Source organism: Phyllostomus hastatus, unplaced genomic scaffold, assembly GCF_019186645.2.
Source record: "Phyllostomus hastatus isolate PE091 unplaced genomic scaffold, TTU_PhHast_1.1 phas_contig_58, whole genome shotgun sequence".
In the NCBI taxonomy this organism is placed as follows: domain Eukaryota; kingdom Metazoa; phylum Chordata; class Mammalia; order Chiroptera; family Phyllostomidae; genus Phyllostomus; species Phyllostomus hastatus.
The window spans coordinates 10336274-10349359 of record NW_025333916.1 but is presented as its reverse complement, the minus strand read 5'-3'; positions in this window follow the sequence as shown (position 1 = coordinate 10349359).

Here is a 13086-nt window from a genome sequence, read left to right as displayed (position 1 = left end):
TTCACACAAAACTTCATTTTGTATTTTCCAGTTTCTCCTTATAGATTCTAAGTGGTATTAGTATTATTGACACTCAGAAGGGCTAGCTTACAAAAGTGTTACTTATAAAGAATGGACATATTTTGTCATTTTCTCAGAGAGAAAAGAAAGAGTCCTAAAGAAAATAAATATTAACATGTTAGTGAGATCACAAAACACAATCTTTTCTGTTGTGTGTATGAGAAAATCTAGAACATAGAAGTTGTTATTTTCCTCCAATTTTCACACTGCCTACAAATTTTCAGCTCGTTTTTATGCCCGTTATTTTCTTTAGAGCCGGATAAGTAGATTCAGTTTTCCTTACCCTAGAGAGACCCTTTTCATCACAAAGTCTAATAAGAAGGCCCAGACATAACTACAGTGTCCCAGACTGCCCTTTACACTAGACGAAAAGTGAATCGAACCGATCAAGTAACAAAGTACAAATTGATGCAGGCAGTGAGAACAGAAGACTGGTTTTCTGCCCTGTAACATATGCATAAAAGTAAAGAATATGGTTAAAAACATTGGTGGCAGCCAGTTACCGGAATAGCTAGCACTTCCAGGAACAAATGCATTCCTAATGAATTTGTGGACACTGCATTTACCGCAACAACGGCAGGTTTTCTCACATATGCACTTCACAGTGCCCGCCTGCACGGGGTTTATTGACCTTCTCCAAACATTGATGGAGGAGTGGGCTGCCAGAGAGCAAGCGGCAGAAAGCCATCCAAAACATCTTGGAAAGGTCTCTGAGAGAATTTTTTAGTGTTTAGAAGACATACTATTCTTCGGTCTGCCAAAAGTCATTTTTTTTGTTAGAGAATTCAGAGAGTGAAAAAATATATATAGTTTTCTAATGACATAGTCACACAATCCCTTCCAAGACTCACAATACCTGCCGAGATTTTATTTCATTCCAAGGCAGCTCAAGTGTTTGGCTGTAGCATAAACATACCTCCTGACTGACTGAGAAGTGCTTTTTTTTCACCACTCATTTACACGTGTTGTAATCTTCCTATGTATTAAGCAGTAAATTTAGCATGAAGAAGTATCTTTCCATAGAACACAACCTTACTTAATAAATTGTTTGGACCTTGGAACTGACTGGATAGAGAATGCAGTGGTTTTTTTTTTTTTCACATCTGGCTATAGTCAGAGGAAACACAATCATCAAAGAATATTTAAGTCACCTCAAAGTCACTGCTTGATAATGATGACAAATTAATAATCCTGATGAGTAGGAAACTATGTTTCATGTTGGAGGAAAGATTCCTTATGAATCAAAATAATTCTTTTTGAGGAGTATTTTACATTTTAACACTTGACTAAACTAGCTAAGGTTAACAATTTCAAACCTAATTAATCAACCATTACCATCTTGCTTTCCTTTATGCAAGATCTGGCCTCTCTAGAAAATACCTCAGTAACTGGAATAATTTAGTTCTTCTGGCAAAATCTTATAAGTAAAACTGACATCTATTTGCCTCTTTTTTTAGGCATTGAAATCAAAGTACAGAGCTCTTCAACCTAGATCCGCTCTATCTGGGAGCAATAAAAGCCAATGGCAATATTAGATGCTGGGCTGCAGGTAAATTACTCCTAGCTCTCATCACCATCACTTTCTCTGCCCCACCCTAAAATAAAAACAGATAGAGACAATGGTGCCAGAACAAATTACAATCAAAGATTCAATCCCCAAGCAGCTATTCTGTATATAGATCTAGAATAAATAAATTATACAACTGCCGCAAATGCACATTTATCATTTCATTTTACCAGTGATGTTACTGACTGAACTAAAGACCACATCCAGTAAAGCTCGGTTTTAATGACCAGCTCCAGACATCAGATTTATGCTGCTTTGGTTACCTGTGGTTAGTGCTCTGACAATTGAATAAATGGCTCTCTCTTCAAAAGATCAGGTTGGCCTGCTGATTTGAAAATGCTTCCCAATAGCAGTTAGCAGTGGCCACCTAGCTGAGATCAGAAGAGTTGAAACAGGCATTTATGTCAGGCACAAGGGAAGAAGTTATTTGTCAAACAATCAAGACTTACAAGCGTCCTACAGCCCTAGCTCTATAAATAAATAACTGAAGATACTAGCTATTATGCATTCACTCCAAATATCACCAGTTCCTGTGTAACTGAAGAAAAATGGTATCTCTTTTTTTCACCCTGGTGACCAATCTACTGGTCTGTTTCTTTGCTTGTTAGCATGGTAATCAAGGCAAGTGGAAGAATATTAAAGTCCAACGTGAGACTTCTTAATAACTGATTCAATGAAAGGGGAAACATACCTGACAGGAAAATCATGAAAATAATGTTTTGAGACTTTACATTTCAAGTGTATGAAATAGCTAACAAGCATATGACACCTTGAAAGATCTCTTTTTTATAATATATTTCATCAACTCTAAAGCCACTTCTTCCCATATTTTTTGTCCCAATAACTTGTCCTAACTCTAGTTATTGTTCCATTTGGGAAATATTTTTTAGCATGTAAGCAAACAGTGAGTCCCAGTTTGCATTATTTGTACTTGTTTATGTTTTTTGCCCATGATTTTTTAAATTAGCCTATTGGCAAAATTATTAACTAGACAAATTTTGTTGTGAGAGATTTTCTTCTATATTTACCTGACTGGAAAGAATGATTGGTATCAGATTACACATAACTTTGAATGAGATAGAAAATGTTTGAACTTTACTACCAGCAGGAGCTTTTATAAAGTACTTCCACCCAGGAATCACACCCAAGGTCTCTGTTTTTACTGATCTGGAGTGAGGTCTGAGCATTGGTATTTAAAAACAATCTCTCCACATATATTGATCAGGGTCCCAGGAAAATTATTCAAATAAAGAGACTTGAGTGAAGGCATGACTTGCAAAAGTGTGAGCAATGTTAATGCAACAAGCCCAGTGTTAAAGAGAAGGTGGCCAGAAATTAGTGACATCTGGAATCCATTTGGTCTTTTGGCAGGAGCTAGTCACAGAAGGATAAAACTACTGCTAGAGATGTGAGTCCCAAACAGAAAAAAAACAACTTAGAAAAAATACTCTGACCTCTCTCCTCCTGTCTGCCTGTTTCCTCTCAATGCCTCTCATTGGCTGTATCCAGTGGGCAAGGGAACCCAAATGGTGCACTCTGAGGGCGTTATCTTCCTGGGGCACAGGACAAGGTAGGGAAGGATGAAGAGTGTAGGAGAGGGGGCAGATGGAAAATAATGATACAGCAGGGTACTATTCTCTACAGCTAAGCTTGAGAACTGCTACTATAATACATCATGGCCGTGTAATATACAGCATGGTGACTATGGTTAATAATGCAGTATTAAATATTTAAAAGTTGCTAAGAGAGTAAATATTAAATAGTCATCACAAAAAGAAAAAGGAATTGTGTAACTATGTATGATAATGCATGGTAATTAGACTTATTGTGGTGATGATTTTCCATACAAATAGAAAATCTTTATGGGGTACACCTGAAACTAATACAATGTTATATATCAATTATACCACAGTTTAAAGAAGGGAAATTGAGAATGTAGAAACTGTTTTCCTAAAACAAAAACAAAACAAACAAATAGCCCCTCCCCAATAATTAACAATAAAGAACAGAAAATTCATTAATAAAACCTAAATAATAATAAAAATTCAAATAATGAAAATATGTGGTATAAGTTTTCAAATGTTTTATTGGACTAAGTAAGAATGTTAAATAACACATACTCACTTACTCATCCATATTGTACTATAAAAATAACTCTAGCAAAAGCATTTTTAACATAAAAATACATAAGATAAGAAGGAAACATAATCTTTAAATTGAAAACTTACTATACATATATGAGTTGAACAGTCCATTGTCAGTTGGTTATATGGAAGGGTAATTCCATATAACCAAGGTGATTCCAAGGGTGATTCTAAAGCCATGTTAAAATGTTTATTTATTAGGGGAAAAATGTGGGTCTTTTCTAATCTTTTTAATCCCTATTTTACTGGACTGAATGACTTATATGTGTCTTTCATAGTATAAAGAATATTTTACTCTTAAATTTGATATTGAAACATCTGTATGCTTGAAAAAATCCAAATAATAATAATATACACTATATTTTACTTCTTTCTTTTCTGAATTTTGTTGCATAACAATGACTCTATATTAAAATATTTAAAATTACTAAAATTAAGATATGTAAATGCTGTATATTTAACTTAGTTGGAGTTCTTGTCATCTAGATAAAGGGGTTTCCAAGTAAGGATGGCCACTGTGAACAGTCTTAGATTCTTTGGAACAACATACTACCATGAAAACTTACTTTTTATCATGCAGTTTTTGGATATATTAATTTATTTTGTTATCTGTTCTCTTAGCTAAATAAGCTTATTTGTTTATCATTCATGATACTTGATTGAAACCAAACCAAAGTGAATTTTCCCCCTAAAATGACAGTCATTTTGGACCAATAAAACTACACCTCCTGCTAATTCTATGTTTTGTCCTGTAGCTCTTTCCCTATAATTTCATGTGGTGACCTTTCAATAAGGATGTTTGTTCTGAAAAAAAATTTTTTTCAAGGGATACTTTCTAAATATAGTAGTACTCTATATTTCTCTCTTTATCCAACAACTTCAGTTATACTGAAATAAAAAGTAGAAAAATAAATTTAAAAATTTTAACTTTGGTAAAATTTTGAAGTTTAAGAAAATCACTCAGTGATTTTTTTTAAAAAGTCACTCTGGTATAGAATAATAAAAATATTGATAGAGAAATTAAAGTTCATTTCAAATAAATCTTAAGTGATATAAGAAAGTTTTCTTTGTGATGATAAATGTATTTATTTGAAATTGATAGGTAAGTCCCCAACAAGTCTTTTTAAAGAGTTACCAATGAGTGCTTCTTTCTTCCATGATGAAAAATCATATTCTTTCTCAGACTTTTTTTTAAGCTCAGTAAAACCAGTGATAAATTACCCAGATATATTAACTCATCTTCTTTTTTAAGTAGTATAATTTTCTTTGTATGCTTTACTCAATTATATTCTACTTCTGTTTCTCTGTTAAAGTCAACATCAACCTCTCAAGGAACACTTCCATTCAACTTTTGCAAAAATGTCTAATTTTGGCATTTTGGAGGGAGTTCTAGCAGGAGTTTTTTTGGTAGCTCTGAAGGTTCTGTGAGCTAAGGGAAAAAATCATCTATGTTACATTACTTCACATTCCTCTGTCAACCACATTACGTAGAGACTTCACTCTCAGTTTCACACCTTGTCCTACTCTCAGATGAAGGGGACTTCTGAAGAAATGCACAAATGTTCTGGTCTGCCCACACCTCAAGGGGTAGGTCATAAGTTAAATCAGGCAGTGTGATTTTTTTATTGCCCACTCCTAAAGGTTTCCACTGACTCTTGGAATGAAATACTTTAAGACACAGTATGTATTCTTATTTCATGATATTTATATTTGCACAATGCTATAAATAAGAATTCAAATGCATTTTTAAACAAGCTGATGAATAATACCACCCAAACCTTTACATTTTAGCTTTCAGAAGTAAGATGTCAGAGTCTAAGGTGTAAAATCCAAATGTAGTTTGTAGGAGGCAGGCAAGAAATGAAAGTGAGTAAGGAGGTTTTTTTTTTTTCATAATGGAAAGTCCAAGTTGCTGACCAGCTGTGTTCCTGTTTGTAGGTTTTACTTGCAGTGCAAGAAAGGCATGCCCATTTAGTGTTTTTTGATACATACATACTTAGTGGTTTATCATTCATAAGGTGGTTATACTATGGCTCATTGTCAATGTAATAAGAGCCAATCTTATTGAGCCAATCTGAGCCAATCTCAAATTCCAGTTAGAGTATTGTTTTGATGGCCCACCTCAAACATATTCAATTCCTAAACATTGTGCTTGGACTTACAGAAAGTTTGGGAGTGGCTGATGGGGAAAAGTTGGAATAAGAACAGTGATCCATCATTATTTTTACAGGCTGGGTGAACCGCTTTGTTATAATCTCATCCCTCTGCCCTCAACTCTTCCCAGTTCCTTTGCAGAACCTGTTCCTTTTATGACATAAATGATACAGTTGTTTGTGTGTGAAGATTGCTGGCTCTGGCACTGAAAACCTTGTCACTATCACTCATAAGAGTCTGGATACAGAATAAGTTTCTGTAACAGAGACAAAATATATAGTGCCTTAAAAAAGGCGGGTATGTATTTTTTTTTCTGTCATATAACTCTGCAGGAAAAAAATGGTCGGTGTGGGAACACTTGACATGGTAATGCAGGATCCAAGTTGGTAATGGACACTGTTTTCTTTGTCACATAGCTTCTATCTCTGAGTCAAAGCAAGTATCCTGTTCTTGCCTTTTGCCACCGGATGCGAAAAGGCAAAAAGATGACTAAGACAAATAATTCTTTAGGACAAGACTTGAAAGTTTTATATATTTGTACTCATGTCCTACTGAAAACAACTTAATTATAAGATGCAAGTAGCTGGAAAGGATGCTAGGTAGAGAGCTGGGTGATCATTCAGTAAGGGTCTATTACAAAAGATAAAAAATAGAGTGGATAATATGAGAAATTAACAACAACCTTTACAATGACCATATCCTGACCAACTGAGCTATGCTACTATGCTAAATAAAATAGAATGGAATAGATGAGCATAGTATAACATATATTACAGGAAACTGTTAGGTAAAATAATGAATAAAAAAACAGGTTAAGTTCTACTGAGAAAATATTGTCCTTTCATATTTGTACCAGGTATAATAATTTTTCTTGGTACCCTGACTTAGGAAACTAAAATATGTGTGAAATAGCCAACATTTATCAAGTATATCAGAGATGCATGTCTAGTTCATACTGAACATGTGTCCTAAATTTCTAGTTTTCTGAATGGAGAAAACAAAGTTTAGTTTGCTGTCTGGAAATCTGCTTATTTGGAATTTTTAGAAAATTTACAAGACATATTTTAATATCTCTATATTCTCTTATATTGTTATGTCTAAATAAATTTTTCCACTATGATAGATCAATATAACATAATTTGTCACTGGTTCATGTTTCTATCAATAGAATGCCTTTCCTATATTTAATAATGGCAGGAGAATAAGCAGTCTTTCAATATAGTAACCAGTGAAGTGTTCATGAAAAGTACATAGTTAGCTGGAATGAAGTTGTACAGTTTATGGCATTTTATATTTCCAGCTTTTCATTGGTGAGGACAAGGGGAATGTGATATTAAGGGAACAAATTGATGGAAGGATGGCTTTTTTAAAAAGTAATGATGCTAACTAAGCAATGCAAAGCAATAGCACTTGCATCCAGTGTTCCAAGCCAGCACCGGGTGTAATCCTTTACTCTTTCTCTAGTTTTCTCTCAGTCTCTCATTATTAAACCTTAGTGCACTGGCTACCTAAATATCTCAGATCTATTTCTTACTCTTCTCTCAATGTCACCAGTCTATTTCTAAATCTAAATTACTGAAAAGAGACCCCTACCTAATTTTTCTGCTGCTCATCAAATACATCTGTTCCACACTGTACGCTTCTGCCATAATACATTCCCCACAATGCACATCTGTTCATATCACCCCCCTAAAGCCTTTGAAGGTCCTCTATAATTTTTAGGGTAATGTAAAATGTTCTTAGCTCAGCAGAGATGGCCCTATATAATATTGCATTTGCTATCTATTTAATTTACCTGCAGCAGCTTCTCAATATGGTTCCTCTAGCAAAATAAAATGACTTGTCATTCTACACAGTTTTACACCTCTAGGACTTGAATAGTATCACTTTGTCCACCTGGCTTTCTTCCTCTTCAAGACTCAGTTTAGATTTCATTAAAAATACCCCCATACACAAAATCCACCTTCCCTCGATAATTTTCCACATCCAATAGCATGGTTAAGTGCTCCTCTTCTGTACATCAATTACATCCTGTTCCTGCCTCTATCCTACCACTTACTGCACTGCATCACATGGTATCACTCCATATTACATTGCATCAGTCAGCTCTAGTCTGCGTGGTCCTCAAAGGCAGAGACTGTGTCTTTTGTCAGCATCTTCCTGGCACCTAAAATATTTATAAAAGATAATAGGCACTCTTTGAGGGTTTGTTTAAAATAATTAGATGATATAGTAAGAAAAGAAAAATATGGTAATATTTTTAAGTTTTGCAAGTATTTTTCTGAGATTTAGGCAAATGTATTAAACACTTTCTTCACCAAGTAGTGGTGTCAAAAACATATAGTGAAGAGTTACAAGTCTCAGGAACCATTCGTAAGTTGTAGATTAGACTCACCTTAAAAACGAACCACCATACTTACCTATCAGAATATCACTTATATGAAAAAAAAGGACAGAAAGAAAAAAACTATTATTAGTTTATATTTAAATGAAAGATGTTGAAGATGCTGAAGAGATTGAAATAAAAATGATTCCCTTGGTACAAACTTTTAAAAAGCATTGCAACTGAGTTTTTGGATCATGTAGCAAGCCATTAGTGATTCAGTTAAATATCAATGCAAGTAACTACAAAAGCTTTCTTCACTTTCTCTGCTTATATTTGGAAACAAAGCCACATTACCTAACCATAAAAATTAGAAATCTATATCAAAGTTCTTTTTTTTTTAAAGCTTCTTTTTTTTTAAGATTTTATTTATTTATTTTTAGAGAGGGAAGGGAGAGAGAGAGAGAGAGAGAGAGAGAGAGAGAGAGAGAGAGAGAGAAACATCAATGTGCGGTTGCTGGGGGTTCTGGCCTGCAACCCAGGAATGTACCCTGGCTGGGAATTGAACCTGGGACACTTTGGTTCCCAGCCCGTGCTCAATCCACTGAGCTATGCCAGCCAGGGCCTCAAAGTTCTTTTACAAAGAAATTATCTATGTAGAAAACTGTTTGTAAACACTGATGGACAATTTGGAATAATATTTAATATACTGTTTCACCACTATTCTACAAAATACTATATACACCTTCTAGAAATTCACTATGATAAGATTTGGCCAAATTGAACTACTTTTGCTTCTGAGAACTTTTTAAAAAACTTTTTACGGTCTAATTCTGCCTACAATAAAATGCAATGTTATTAGAATGAACCAAAATTACCAGATCATCTAAATAAAGCTATTGAATCAATTGGTTTGAGTGAAATTCCTACTAATTTAATTAGTTTCTTTCTTCAATTCTAGTTATTTGATAGAACTACTACTTCATTTTGTTACTAGAATTTTCTTAAATCGTCAGCTGATTTGATGTTACCTAGATAGGGACAAACCTCATTTTGCTGGAAGCATTCTAACAAAATTGACAATCAGTTTTACTTCTATTGTTATTACTGCTCTTTTCCTTAAGAAACAAATGCTGAATGGATACTAGATATAGAGAGTCCTTTCTCCTAAAGCAAATGTATAGATTAGGAGAATCTTAAAAAGTTAGTATTGCCTTTAAATCTATTGCTTTTAATTCTTCTTTTTAAAAAAGGAAATAAAATTCCTAAAATAACATTGTATGCAAAAAAAGAAGAAGAAAATTTTATTTACTAGACTAAGGAAACTCATAGGTTGAATCAATTCTTTCCCCTGAATTTTTTATAAGCTTCCTCTCTATACCACTTTCCATTTGAAATAAACATTTACAATTGTTATTGAAATGGTTCTTTGACATTCTTGAAAACAACCTCCTACCTATTTTCCTCTTCCTCTTTCCTTTTCCTTCCTCCTCTCTTAGGTCTTTTGTTTTCAGATTTCTAATTCAAACATGAAAATTAGTTCAAACATTTTTTGACACTTCATTACTAGTTTCTCAGAATGAGACATTTGACTTTATTCTTAAAAATATAGTATAGATTCAGGCTTATGAATATTTGAAAATCCTGTAGTAATTTTCATTAGAGGACTTTTGTATCACCATACTGTGTATTTTTCAGAGTCACATTTGTGTCAGAAAACTTCCATTTCATTCATTTAGGTTTTTGTTTGTTTTAAATCTTATTGTATGACCAAAGTATTCCTCTGTGATCTTAACTCATAATGCAGTATTGTGGTCACTAATTTCAATTTAGTGCAAAGCCAAAACTATTAAATAGATATTTCTTCTTTCTTTTCTATACATGCATAAGTGATGCATATAATCTGGTATAACACTAATGAAGTAGATGCACTATTTAATATCAAGACATTTGGTTATGTGCAAAATATTGTTGTGTGAACGTATTTTGTTAATCACCTAGCTCTGTAAAATGTCTGTTATTAGCATTAGTGTTAACATTTGAGTGTCCTATGGGTGAATATACCTTCTCAAACTTCACTCTTGTGCAGACGTCTTAATATAATTCTTTCATCTATTATTTGGTATCGAACCACTAATGAAAAAATTAAAAAAATAGAATTGAAATTCACATTTCCTAGGTTTACTATAAATGTATGTAGTCACATTTAAGCAACACCAAAATCATGGTATTTGCTCTCTTCATTGCTATATAGAATTTCCATCCTCAGAGTCTTACTCAATTTTGTCTTGAAATTAGCACAAATGTCTCCCAAGAACTACAAACTATTCTTCCATGTTCTGCTCTGCTATCATTCACCCATGGATGGCTCTTCCCATGAGGTCATGCTAGTAGCCTCCCTCAGATGCCAGTTGTTTGGTGAATAGCATTCCAGATCATTTAGGATTTCTAAAATATCAGCAATACATAAAAGTACATAAAGACATAGATATATGAGGGAGGACCAAAAAATACCTGGAATTATCTTCTGGAGGGAGGGCCCCTTGTAGTACAGATTTCCCCTGCTAGATAAATGTTCTGGGAACCCATCTGTATCAGTATATCATCTGGCATTGTTGTGAGACACTGCATTCTTGACTTCAGTGAGTATTTTCAGAAGACTCCTTCAACACACTTGCTCATTTCATGATGGATGATTTATGAGCACACCCACCCACACCACACTGAGTGTTCAACAGATTTTGACCAAAAACAACATGACCCACAACACCCACCCTCCCTATTTACCTAATCTCACCCCGAGACATTTTTTTTGTTTCCCTGGATGAAAAGAATCCTCAAAGGAAAACATTTTTGCCAATATGTGGAAGAGATGAAACAAAAAATGGCAGAAACACTAAAAAGCATCAAAATCAGTGAGTTTAAAAACTGTTTTGAACAGTGGAAAAACTGTCTCAGTAGGTGTATTGCATCAAATGGAGAGTACTTTGAAGACGACTGAAGTTTAAACATGTAAGAATACATACACAATTTTTACAAATAAATTCCATTTTGGGGTCCTCCCTCATATATGTATGAATATGTATGGTTGACCCTTGAACAGCAATGATTTAAACTGCATGGGTTTACTTGTACATGGATTTGTGTCAATAAATGCAATAAATGTATTTTCTTTTCCTTATGAATTTCTTAATAACATTTTCTTTTATCTAGCTTACTTTATTGTAAAAATACAGTATATAATATGTAGACATACAAAATATGTGTCCATCAACTGTTGATATTGTCAGTAAGGCTTCCTATCAACTCTAGGATAATAGCAGTAGTTACATTTTGAGGGAGTCAGTTTTAACTGAGTGGGGAATTGGCTTCTTGAACCGTGTGTTGTTCAAGGGTCAGCTGTGTGTGTGTATATATGTGTATACACATATGCATACACATACATATGTATACATATATGTATACATATACACACATTATTTTGCTTATTTTATAACAAATTTATGACTTACTGATGCAGATTATATCACAAAGTTTTTCTATGTGCTTACATATGTATTTACCTCACAGTTTTTTGTTTTGCTTGCTAGGTTTTACAATTGCAGAGTAGTCAAGAAATGGCTAAATATAGCTTATTTATCTAGTCAGTAATTAATGGATAACTAGTTGTTTCTTGGTGCTTTTTGTTGTCTTTATTTTTATTGTTGTTATAAACAACGTTCTAAGGAACAGTTTTGCACATATATTGTTCTACATTTCAGTAGGTATAATGTAAATTATTACAAGTAAGATAAGTGGGCTAAATGGTATCTGCAATTTCAATTTTGATAGATATTGCTAAATTTCCTAAACATGGTGAATAAGAGTTTGTTTTTCTATACTCCCACCAGCTAAAATATATCTTTCTCTCTCCAACCTCCTATAAATCAATAAATCTCACTACTATTGAAATGATTAACTTGATCACCATTCAACTACATTTGTTACTCAGCCACCACTTGCATTTAATTTCCCCGCATACAGAAAGCTGTTAATTCATATTTTTAAACCATTATATTATTTGGCTCATCCTAATTAAATAACTTGACTTTAACCATATTCTGGTTTACTTAAAAGCAAAACATTCCCCTCTCTGCTCTTTTAAACTGAAGAGACCAAAGGTATGTGTTCTGGTTTGACAGTCCTTTTTAAGGCAATTAGGCCTCTGAGGTGGAGGTGAAAAGAAGGCCAGTGGAATTTGCTTTCATATCTGTCTGTTTATTATTGGCACAGGCTAAGTTCCTGTTATGTAGAGAGCTTGAATAATTTTGAATTTTGTTATGGTTCTGAACTGGGGCTGTTAGAAATTATTGAGCCCAAAGGTAACAGTAACAGCCAACTTGTGGTTCCTTCATCATGCACAATGCTTTTTGAAACTCACACAAATCCTTTTCCATTCCAAAAGATGGGTACCTTCATTACAGCACATTTGACCTTACTCTGAGTTTCAGATTCCACAAACATATGGGCCCTTTAAATGGAACTAACAAGCTACGAAAGAACAAACTGTACCATGGTCCTTTTTCAAACAGGAAAGGAGAAGATCCTTACTACCATTGCAAAAGTTCCCTTTACACACTTATGCTTACTATGACTCTGCCCATGGTTTTTGCACATGTAACTCATCTTCCCAGTTAATGTGTTAGCCTGCACCTTCTACTTCTTAGTGACTGTAAGGTAGGAAGTATTGTAGATCACAAAGGAATTGGAAGACTGAGGAAGTTGCCCAGCCCCAGCAGCTGACACACACAAAACTCTCAACACATACACACTCACATCTGCACAGCCCTATAAAAAAT